The sequence below is a fragment of the Engystomops pustulosus genome, chromosome 2 (assembly GCF_040894005.1).
Source record: "Engystomops pustulosus chromosome 2, aEngPut4.maternal, whole genome shotgun sequence".
NCBI classification, from domain to species: domain Eukaryota; kingdom Metazoa; phylum Chordata; class Amphibia; order Anura; family Leptodactylidae; genus Engystomops; species Engystomops pustulosus.
Window position 1 is genome coordinate 262,146,854 of NC_092412.1, and position 12,419 is coordinate 262,159,272.

The 12,419-nt window shown below is 49.1% G+C and overlaps 1 pseudogene; it reads right to left on the reverse strand.

Annotated features, from left to right (window-relative positions):
- Positions 1–2,267: 2,267 nt before the first annotated feature.
- LOC140119689 (protein mab-21-like 3) overlaps positions 2,268–12,419 on the reverse strand; it is a 79,981-nt pseudogene continuing 69,829 nt past the window's right edge.

Below are 12,419 nucleotides of genomic sequence, written 5' to 3' on the forward strand. Positions count from 1 at the left end.
CGTGGGTCGGTTCTCCTGGTACAAGGTCAGGACAGGACGTTCCCTGCAGGTTCTGGTGTAATAAAGGCTCTTTATGATGTTGGTTTAGGAGGGGGGATGGCTTCCCCCTGCTCGCTCACTCGCCTGCCTTAATGACTACATTCTCTGTTATCAGCCTGTCATAGCCTTCTCCATCCTGGACATTTATAGGCAGCTATTAAATATCCATCCACATTCCAGACGCCCCTTAACCCTTTCCTGGCCTCTGGCAGCTCCACGCAATCTGAGTGATGGAACTGGGAATAATATGCGACAAGGGGGAGGGGAGAACCTTATACTGCACCATGCCAAAAAAAGACCAAATCTCAGGATATCACAGAACCTACACATTATTATGTTATAGTTTACATTTACTGACAGCAAGCAGAGATCATGCAAGTCTATTCAGATATTGCAGAAGATTCCACATATGTTATGTGAAGACATAGACTGTGGTGCATAGAGACAAGTCATGAGGAGGAGCAGGAGGTGGATGGATACAGAGCACAGGGAGCAGTCACCATGCGCGGAGCAGCACTGACACCTTGTGACCCATCTGTGTACTGCCAGACATTCCCAGCTCGCAGCCTCGTGAGCAGATATGAGGGCACCAAGTCACTGCTTACCAAAGTATATCCCAAAATATGGAGCCACTATAACTAGGGGCAATGGGAGAACTCCCTGATGGCTGACAGAGGGGACCCAGCCACGCCACACGATGGTTGTGAGGGGGGGCCATGAAAATTATGAGGGTTCACTAATAAAAAGGCGTGAAACAAGTGGGGGGGACATTATTGAAGGGGCAAAAATTACAGAAACAAGTGAAAAATAGAAAATAAAGATAGAAACTAATAATTAAATTATAGAAAAGATCTTTTACAGACAGACAGAAGGTGCCAGTGACCCAGAGTTATTCATGGCAGAGTTTATTTTTATGGGGCCGGTCTCATAGGATAACAAGTGACATTCACAGCCTAGAACATGTAAATAATACACATAGATAATGGCTGTAGGTAGTCTTACTTACCTCCATCCACTACATGGATGACTACAATCTACCACAAAGGTTTTGTGACCGCTGTGCCACCTGACAATGACTCTGATCCCTCTATATACCAGTTGTACCCGTCGCCATGGACCCAAATAACAAGTCATCCTCACCTCCAATGTGAAACCCAGATTATTCTCTCCATCAAGTCTTATCCCTGGAACCCTCTGAAACCATTACACACATGAAGTTTCCAAGACAATCCACATTTTCCAGTATTGTCTCTGAAAATTTGGAGCAGAGAGGTCCGGTTCCATGTTCGTCACTACATGATGCAGGGGATTCTTCAGGACACGTAGTGCCATCACCATAGGCAAAAGTGTCAGGAGATGTATGAGGGCCAGGAAAAGATATCTTCACCTGGAGAAGACATCACATTCACTTGATGAACCTCATCAGATGCTCTTCAGGGGCGGTCTCAGCAGCAGGGACGGTGTCATCTGGCTGCTCTTCAGGGGCGGTCTCAGCAGCAGGGACGGTCTCATCTGGCTGCTCTTCAGGGGCGGTCTCAGCAGCAGGGATGGTCTCATCTGGCTGCTCTTCAGGGGCGGTCTCAGCAGCAGGGATGGTCTCATCTGGCTGCTCTTCAGGGGCGGTCTCAGCAGCAGGGACGGTCTCATCTGGCTGCTCTTCAGGGGCGGTCTCATCTGGCTGCTCTTCAGGGTGGGTCTCAGCAGCAGGGACGGTGTCATCTGGCTGCTCTTCAGGGGCGGTCTCAACAGCAGGGACGGTGTCATCTGGCTGCTCTTCAGGGGAGGTCTCAGCAGCAGGGACGGTCTCATCTGGCTGCTCTTCAGGGGAGGTCTCAACAGCAGGGACGGTGTCATCTGGCTGCTCTTCAGGGGAGGTCTCAGCAGCAGGGACGGTCTCATCTGGCTGCTCTTCAGGGGAGGTCTCAACAGCAGGGACGGTGTCATCTGGCTGCTCTTCAGGGGCGGTCTCAGCAGATGGAGGCAGTTGTTCAGGGGCAGTCTCTGCCACTTTCCCTTCAGGGGTGGTCTCAGCAGATGGAGGCAGTTGTTCAGGGGCAGTCTCCGCCACTTTCCCTTCAGGGGTGGTCTCAGCAGATGGAGGCAGTTGTTCAGGGGCAGTCTCCGCCACTTTCCCTTCTGGGGTGGTCTCAGCAGATGGAGGCAGTTGTTCAGGGGCAGTCTCCGCCACTTTCCCTTCTGGGGTGGTCTCAGCAGCAGGGACGGTCTCATCTGGCTGCTCTTCAGGGGCGGTCTCAGCAGCAGGGACGGTCTCATCTGGCTGCTCTTCAGGGGTGGTCTCAGCAGATGGAGGCAGTTGTTCAGGGGCAGTCTCCGCCACTTTCCCTTCTGGGGTGGTCTCAGCAGACAGAGGCATGTTCATAGTATTGAGACAGATTCATAGTGGGATTCTGCAGGAATCTGCATAGTTTGTCCGCCAGTTTGTCCAGCTGGTTGGCATCTGCATATTTAAGAAGATTTGCACGTCTAACAAAGTAATGGCGCAGAAACCGCTGCCGGGAACATTTCAGAAGTCTTCGCACAAGACGTAGGAAGCAGGAACCAAAATCAAGCCAAGCCTTAGAGGAAGGGTTACGCTCACACTCCCAAAGGAGAATCATCTGGAAGGAATAGAATTCAGGATATAATTTGTGTACATGGGTAAAATGCAGACGTATGAGGAGTTACACGCACCAAACTGTGGTATAATGAGCATTATACAGGCCCGACTATATGCGGACTCTTACCTGCAGATGTTGCGAGGTTATAACGGGACGGGATCCCGGGCACCACACATCTTCCTTCAGCTGCCGAACCACCCGCAGGCACTTCATGCGGCACCCTCCATCCTCATCTATTCCTTCCAGGAGGAGGCGCTCTGCACGCAGGAATGACAGCTGCCAGTGGTAATTTGTGCGAGCCAGAAGGTCAAAGCCAAAAGACTAAAGGAAAATACAATTTTTTCAGGATACAAAGCGCCAAACATCTGACGAGTTGAAAAGAACATGATATACAGAGAAGATGTAGAGATAATGCTGCACAGTATATAGAAGGGTATTTCAATATCAATAGCAAATTCGAATATTCCGTCTGGGATTACTTGAAGAGACAGATGGATTGGAGCACACTTCATCTACTGAAGATGTCTGCAACAACCTCCATGGCGAGACCCCACAACCACAGAAGGTCTGTCCCTAGTTTTCCAGGATATTAGGAACAACCTCCCTGCGGAGTTCCTTCAAACCTACCTACAAATGATCTGAGATGAATACGCAGCCTGCTCACATCAAATATCTGTGGGATGAAGATTTCTCCATTTTGTTAAATGATAAAAAATGTACTAAAGTTTCTATTTTTTCAAGCTTTAACACTGCTCAGCATTTTATATACACTACTCATGTTGAATGAGGGATATTTGGTCGAAATGCCCTCTAACATTTCACAGGTGAACTCTTCACCAAAGAGTCACCAAACGCCAAAGAGAAGAGCCTTCAGCAGGTGGTCACAGAAAGAGATAGGAGTGTCCTCTAGCTGCATCACACACAACATTGCCGTGTGCTCCGGGCTAATATCACACAACTCCAGGCACATGTAAGTGAGGTGAGAGCACAGACCAGTTAGTGGGATCTGTGTGCTAGATGACCTACAAGAACCTGACCACACGACCAGGCACAGGCGTCATCATCTTGTATGAACCAGGGGGAGCATCTACTCTGGACGAGGGATCAGGGGTCTCAGAGCTGTTACTGATGAAAGTCCATGCACACCGAGCAGAAATGATGGCGGCCAATGATGTTCGAGACATCAAAGAGAGCGCTATAGATCAGCCACTGGTGTCACCAGACAAGCCTTTAGTGGTGGTGACGTTACAGTGTGCACAGGTGTCTACACAAGACAGAGGATCCACACGCCTTACAGCCTTGTCATCTGTTACTGCTGACAACATCATATTATGTGTGAGAGGTAGTCACAGCCCCGCCCCTGTTATGAACATTAAAATAATTATAAAACGACTATGAAAGAGGTAAAGTAAAAAAAATATAAGACCTTTACACAACGCGCTTTGTCCTTCGAGGGCCATCTCTTAAAGAACCGTGGCCATCGAGCCTTTCGAGGCCAACATCCAGGGATCTCCACCACTGGGAGCAGCTCCACCTCCACGGTCTGTGCTGAGGTCTCCACGGTTGCTCTTATGGTGGGACCAATGGACTCCGGGAGGTTTACCCTGTCTGAGGATGAAAAACAACAACATAACGGTAAGCTGCGACTGGCTGATAACAGGGACTAACTCCTCACTGATGGGACTAATGTTTCATTAGTCATGGCTGCCCATGTCATTATGTTTCCATTAATGAAGATGATTTTATTTCTTTTTTAAATATGGCAAAAAAGTATTGTTTTTTTTGTAATTGGATGTCAGTGATTTACAAGCCTTTCTGTCATCAAAAACTTCCTTTAACCTAATAGACATCCACATGGAGATCTTCATCTGACCCCTGGCTACCAGGAAGGATCATTCATACCCCACACACCTGGAAATCAGCACAGGTGTATCTATGAGGCTGGTGACCCGGCTGGGATGGCACGAGCTTTGGGACCACATTGCTGATGTGACTTTCCCTGAAGCCCGGCCTTTATCCGGTGACACATCGGAGGAGATGCCCTTGTTGGCTTCTGTATTATTGACTTGTGTACAGACATCCAGCCAGTTATTGTAGATAATGATGTATGTAAGGAGGACACTATAAGGAGGTCTCTTACCGGTCAGATTACAGGCGGGGATGGCTCTCTGGAGGAGTCCCTGGAGAATGCTGAGGACACGTGCCGGCACTATGTCCCCTTGGATGGAGACGTCGGTGTCATGCCAGTGTGCACTGCTCTTGTGAAACTGCTCAACTTCCAACCATTGGTGAAGCTTCTCAGGCTCCATCACTGGGCTGTGGAGTGGCCCACCGCTGGGTGTGTAGTACCGCCATCTTCTAGAACCCTTCTGCCGAAAACCACTCAGACCCCGTAGAGGGACTGTCACCAAGAGCTGTGACGGAGACAAAACCTGCAATGTATGGGAAACCACAGGGGGTTATACTCTTTATTTCTATAGCATCATCATATTAAAAAGCACTGCACAGATTATTGGGAACAGAGGAGGTGACAGTGCTTGTACAATGGTCACAGGAGCTTACAATCTATGAGGAGGAGGGGACACAGGAGGTGACAGTGCTTGTACATTGATCACATGAGCTTACAATCTATGAGGAGGAGGACACAGGAGGTGACAGTGCTTGTACAATGGTCACATGAGCTTACAATCTATGAGGAGGAGGACACAGGAGGTGACAGTGCTTGTACAATGGTCACATGAGCTTACAATCTATGAGGAGGAGGACACAGGAGGTGACAGTGCTTGTACAATGGTCACATGAGCTTACAATCTATGAGGAGGAGGACACAGGAGGTGACAGTGCTTGTACAATGGTCACAGGAGCTTACAATCTATGAGGAGGAGGAGGACACAGGAGGTGACAGTGCTTGTACAATGGTCACAGGAGCTTACAATCTATGAGGAGGAGGAGGGGACACAGGAGGTGACAGTGCTTGTACAATGGTCACATGAGCTTACAATCTATGAGGAGGAGGAGGACACAGGATGTGGCAGTGCTTGTACAATGGTCACAAGAGCTTACAATCTATGAGGGGGAGGGGACACAGGAGGTGACAGTGCTTGTACAATGGTCACAAGAGCTTACAATCTATGAGGGGGAGGGGACACAGGAGGTGACAGTGCTTGTACAATGTTCACAAGAGCTTACAATCTATGAGGAGGAGGAGACACAGGAGGTGACAGTGCTTGTACAATGGTCACAGGAGCTTACAATCTATGAGGAGGAGGAGACACAGGAGGTGACAGTGCTTGTACAATGGTCACAGGAGCTTACAATCTATGAGAAGGGGACACAGGAGGTGACAGTGCTTGTACAATGGTCACAGGAGCTTACAATCTATGAGAAGGAGGAGACACAGGATGTGACAGTGCTTGTACAATGGTCACAGGAGCTTACAATCTATGACGAGGAGGAGGACACAGGATGTGACAGTGCTTGTACAATGGTCACAGGAGCTTACAATCTATGAGAAGGGGACACAGGAGGTGACAGTGCTTGTACAATGGTCACAGGAGCTTACAATCTATGAGAAGGAGGAGACACAGGATGTGACAGTGCTTGTACAATGGTCACAGGAGCTTACAATCTATGACGAGGAGGAGGACACAGGATGTGACAGTGCTTGTACAATGGTCACAGGAGCTTACAATCTATGAGGAGGAGGACACAGGAGGTGACAGTGCTTGTACAATGGTCACAGGAGCTTACAATCTATGAGGAGGAGGGGACACAGGAGGTGACAGTGCTTGTACAATGGTCACAGGAGCTTAGAATCTATGAGGAGGAGGGGACACAGGAGGTGACAGTGCTTGTACAATGGTCACAAGAGCTTACAATCTATGAGGAGGAGGGGACACAGGAGGTGACAGTGCTTGTACAATGGTCACAGGAGCTTACAATCTATGAGGAGGAGGAGGACACAGGATGTGACAGTGCTTGTACAATGATCACAAGAGCTTACAATCTATGAGGAGGAGGGGACACAGGAGGTGACAGTGCTTGTACAATGGTCACAGGAGCTTACAATCTAGAGGAGGAGGAGACACAGGAGGTGGCAGTGCTTGTACAATGGTCACAGGAGCTTACAATCTATGACGAGGAGGAGGACACAGGATGTGACAGTGCTTGTACAATGGTCACAAGAGCTTACAATCTATGAGGAGGAGGACACAGGAGGTGACAGTGCTTGTACAATGGTCACAGGAGCTTACAATCTATGAGGAGGGGGGACACAGGAGGGGACAGTGCTTGTACAATGGTCACAGGAGCTTACAATCTATGAGGAGGAGGGGACACAGGAGGTGACAGTGCTTGTACAATGGTCACAGGAGCTTACAATCTATGAGGAGGAGGAGGACACAGGATGTGACAGTGCTTGTACAATGATCACAGGAGCTTACACTCTATGATGAGGAGGAGGACACAGGAGGTGACAGTGCTTGTACAATGGTCACAGGAGCTTACAATCTATGAGGAGGATAAGACAGGAGGTGACAGTGCTTGTACAATGGTCACAAGAGCTTACAATCTATGAGGAGGAGGTGACACAGGAGGTGACAGTGCTTGTACAATGGTAAGCAAAGCTTACAATCTATGAGGAGGAGGACACAGGAGGTGACAGTGCCTGTATAATAGTCACAGGAGCTTACAATCTATGAGGAGGAGAGGACACCGGAGGTGACAGTGCTTTTACAATGGTCGCAGGAGCTTACAATCTATGAGGAGGAGGAGGGGACACAGGAGGTACAGTGCTTGTACAATGGTCGCAGGAGCTTACAATCTATGAGGAGGAGGGGACACAGGAGGTGACAGAGCTTGTACAATGGTCTCAGGAGCTTACAATCTATGAGGAGGAGGGGACACAGGAGGTGACAGAGCTTGTACAATGGTCGCAGGAGCTTACAATCTATGAGGAGGAGGACACAGGATGTGACAGTGCTTGTACAATGGTCACAGGATCTTACAATCTATGAAGAGGAGGCCACAGGAGGTGATAGTGCTTGTACAATGGTCACAGGAGCATACAATCTATAAGGAGGAGGAGGACACAGGAGGTAACAGTGCTTGTACAATGGTCACAAGAGCTTACAATCTATGAGGAGGAGGGGACACAGGAGGGGACAGTGCTTGTACAATGGTCACAGGAGCTTACAATCTATGAGAAGGAGGAGGACACAGGAGGTGACAGTGCTTGTACAATGGTCGCAGGAGCTTACAATCTATGAGGAGGAGGGGACACAGGAGGTGACAGAGCTTGTACAATGGTCGCAGGAGCTTACAGTCTATGAGGAGGAGGACACAGGATGTGACAGTGCTTGTACAATGGTCACAGGATCTTACAATCTATGAGGAGGAGGACACAGGAGGTGACAGTGCTTGTACAATGGTCGCAGGAGCTTACAATCTATGAGGAGGAGGGGACACAGGAGGTGACAGAGCTTGTACAATGGTCGCAGGAGCTTACAATCTATGAGAAGGAGGACACAGGAGGTGACAGTGCTTGTACAATGGTCACAGGATCTTACAATCTATGAGGAGGAGGACACAGGAGGTGACAGTGCTTGTACAATGGTCGCAGGATCTTACAATCTATGAGGAGGAGGACACAGGAGGTGACAGTGCTTGTACAATGGTCACAGGAGCTTACAATCTATGAGGAGGGGACACATGAGGTGACAGTGCTTGTACAATGGTCACAGGAGCTTACAATCTATGAGGAGGAGGGGACACAGGAGGTGACAGAGCTTGTACAATGGTCGCAGGAGCTTTCAATCTATGAGGAGGAGGACACAGGATGTGACAGTGCTTGTACAATGGTCGCAGGAGCTTACAATCTATGAGGAGGAGGACACAGGATGTGACAGTGCTTGTACAATGGTCACAGGATCTTACAATCTATGAGGAGGAGGACACAGGAGGTGACAGTGCTTGTACAATGGTTGCAGGAGCTTACAATCTATGAGGAGGAGGGGACACAGGAGGTGACAGAGCTTGTACAATGGTCGCAGGAGCTTACAATCTATGAGGAGGAGGACACAGGATGTGACAGTGCTTGTACAATGGTCACAGGATCTTACAATCTATGAGGAGGAGGAGACAGGAGGTGACAGTGCTTGTACAATGGTCACAGGAGCTTACAATCTATGAGGAGGGGACACATGAGGTGACAGTGCTTGTACAATGGTCACAGGAGCTTACAATCTATGAGGAGGAGGAGGACACAGGAGGTGACAGTGCTTGTACAATGGTCGCAGGAGCTTACAATCTATGAGGAGGAGGGGACACAGGAGGTGACAGAGCTTGTACAATGGTCGCAGGAGCTTACAATCTATGAGGAGGAGGACACAGGAGGTGACAGTGCTTGTACAATGGTCACAGGAGCTTACAATCTATGAGGAGGAGGAGGGGACACAGGAGGTGACAGTGCTTGTACAATGGTCGCAGGAGCTTACAATCTATGAGGAGGAGGGGGCAGGAGGTGACAGTGCTTGTACAATGGTCACAGGAGCTTACAATCTATGAGGAGGAGGAGGACACAGGAGGTGACAGTGCTTGTACAATGGTCGCAGGAGCTTACAATCTATGAGGAGGAGGGGACACAGGAGGTGACAGAGCTTGTACAATGGTCGCAGGAGCTTACAATCTATGAGGAGGAGGACACAGGAGGTGACAGTGCTTGTACAATGGTCACAGGAGCTTACAATCTATGAGGAGGAGGAGGGGACACAGGAGGTGACAGTGCTTGTACAATGGTCGCAGGAGCTTACAATCTATGAGGAGGAGTCTCCTGTGGACTCTGTTCTCATTTTCAAATAGTTAATCTGCCGTGACTCTCCCCACACACGTTTCTACCTCATTGGGATGACATTAAAGGATTGATGACTAATTCCTCCTGCTTGCTATGGTCTCACTTTGAGGTAACTGGTGTACATCTTGATCTTTGCCTGTTGTCTGACTATCCTACCTATTGATTGTGTACTGCATTTGTTGTCTTGGTTCTGGCTTCTATCTGGTTGACCTTGCTTTGGGGTTTGTATTGTTTTGTCTTTGTCTACATGTTTGCTCTTTGGGGCAGAAAATGAACATCAATTTATTGTTACCTACCACTCAGGGTAGGCTGGACAATTAGGTAGGGACAGCTGGGAAGTGGTCAAGTCTCAGGGCCAGTTTTGTCTAGGCCAGTGGTGGAGCCTATGGAGTTGGCACACAGGACAGGCTCCTCCAGCAGGTGAAGCATTCTGGTCTACCGGAGACTGCAGGAAGTGTGAGGTCTAAACGGCAAACAAAAGAAGGTCAAGGGGAAGAGCTATAGGTGTAATATCGTATAATGGCTATTTGACGCATCACTATGACGCATGCGCCTTCTGCTGCCGCCCTCAGAGTCATCTGTGTTCAGACGCCACAAGACGGGACAAGATTTGTGTATTTTGATTTTCTAACTAACCGAATGGCGCATTCAGAGCGAGGAAAAAACTGAGGTTGTTATTGTCATTAAAAGTCACAACGCGTTTCGGGTTCAAACCCTCAACTGCTAAATTAATATATATAGAAATACAGCAAAGATCAGATATGAAGGTAAGTGGAAACACAAATAAATTTATATCAAGGTTAGAATAATGGACGGATTGGATGAGGTTGTGTTATACAGAAGCGTAACTTTACATTGATGGATAAAAAAACGCGTGGAAGTATTTAAAAATAAGTAAATACATAGAGAGAATGGGGCAGATTTAGTTCCCCGGTCCATTCGTGATCCAGCGGCGCTTTCTCTGTGGAGGATTTGGGTCTTCCAGCGATGCACTAAGGTAGTTCCTCCGACGTCCACCAGGTGTCGCTGCTTTGCTGAATTCCATCGGAATGCACTGAAGTTCACCAAACCAGGCCGGGTGCAGGTAAGTGCGTGTCAAGCGACACTTTTGTTTTTTTAAATACAGTGGTTTTTCAGAATCCGTCGGGTTTTCTTACGGCCACTCCCCCCGATTTCCGTCGAGTGCATGCCGGCACCAATGCGTCACAATTTGATCGCATGCACCAAAAACCCGGGGCAATTCAGCGTGCTCCAGGCTCATGGGTGTCTATGGGAGGTAGGAGGATAATTCATAGTAAGGTGATAGCGGGTGCTGCGGATGTATAGTGCACAGCGTGCTCCAGGCTCATGGGTGTCTATGGGAGGTAGGAGGATAATTCATAGTAAGGTGACAGCGGGTGCTGCGGGTGTATAGTGCACAGCGTGCTCCAGGCTCATGGGTGTCTATGGGAGGTAGGAGGATAATTCATAGTAAGGTGACAGCGGGTGCTGCGGGTGTATAGTGCAGAGCGTGCTCCAGGCTCATGGGTGTCTATGGGAGGTAGGAGGATAATTCATAGTAAGGTGACAGCGGGTGCTGCGGGTCTATAGTGCACAGCGTCCTCCAGGCTCATGGGTGTCTATGGGAGGTAGGAGGATAATTCATAGTAAGGTGACAGCGGGTGCTGCGGGTGTATAGTGCACAGCGTGCTCCAGGCTCATGGGTGTCTATGGGAGGTAGGAGAATAATGTCACGTCGGGCGGTGCTGGCGCATGCGCTGTTCTCGTTAGTAGGTTCAGCTGTGTCGGGTCTGAAATCTGGAATGTATCCGTGATGTGTGTGGTATAGTATGAATATTGCTGGGGAATACATTGGGGGTCATTTACTAAGGGCCCGATTCGCGTTTTCCCGACGTGTTACCCGAATATTTCCGTTTTGCACCGATTTTCCCTGTATTGCCCCGGGTTTTTGGCGCACGCGATCGGATTATGGAGCATTGGCGCCGGCATGCACGTGACGGAAATGGGGGGGCGTGGCCGAACGAAAACCCGACGGATTCGGAGAAACCGCCTCATTAAAAATTGGGATACGCACTTACCTTCACCAAGTATAGGATCATGCACTCCGGCAGACTTCAGCGCAGCAGCGACACCTGGTGGACGGCGGAGGAACTGCCTTAGTGAATCGCCGGAAGACCCGAATCCTCCACAGGGAACGCGCCGCTGGATCGCGAATGGACCGGGTAAGTAAATCTGCCCCAATGTGTCCATCAGTAATAGATGGAAATGAATGGATCGGGATGAGTAGAACATAGCGGAGGAGTGTGAGAGGAGACTGCAGGAAGAGAAGGTGAGGACAGGTCATCATTGCAGGTCCTTCTACTGCCCTGGGTCCTGTCACTCCCAATCTCCCCCCCCCCGTCTGTCGATGCTATTGGTGTCCTCGGGTCTGGTGACATCTGTGTTCTCGCTGCCATCAGTAAGCGGTTTAGTTGGTCTTTAGTTTGGACTCTCGGTCTCTAAAAGATTTGCCATCAGTGATCTAGGCCTTAACCCTTCGTAACCTGCTGAATATCGTATTATTGGCGTCTTCCTCCTGCACACATACCCTATACCACACATCCCCCCGTTACCTGTATACAGGGGTGCAGCGAGCGGCGCCCCCTGAGCAGCACCATCCAATGAGCCAGTAAATCCGGCTGCTCCTAATCCAAAGGCCGCAGAGAGAAAGAGAATCCAAAAGTCATAAAGACAGAGAGGAAATGGGGGTCAGTCACTACAGCAACGACACAAAGACCTGAAAGTAAGGATGGAGGATTATAAACCGAGCGCTGACAGGACCTGCTCTACCTTTAGGTTCTCAGGACCTGCTTTCTCCAAAAGAGGGTTTTTTTTTAATAAAAACAAGGGTTCAAAAAGCTAAAATAAAATCA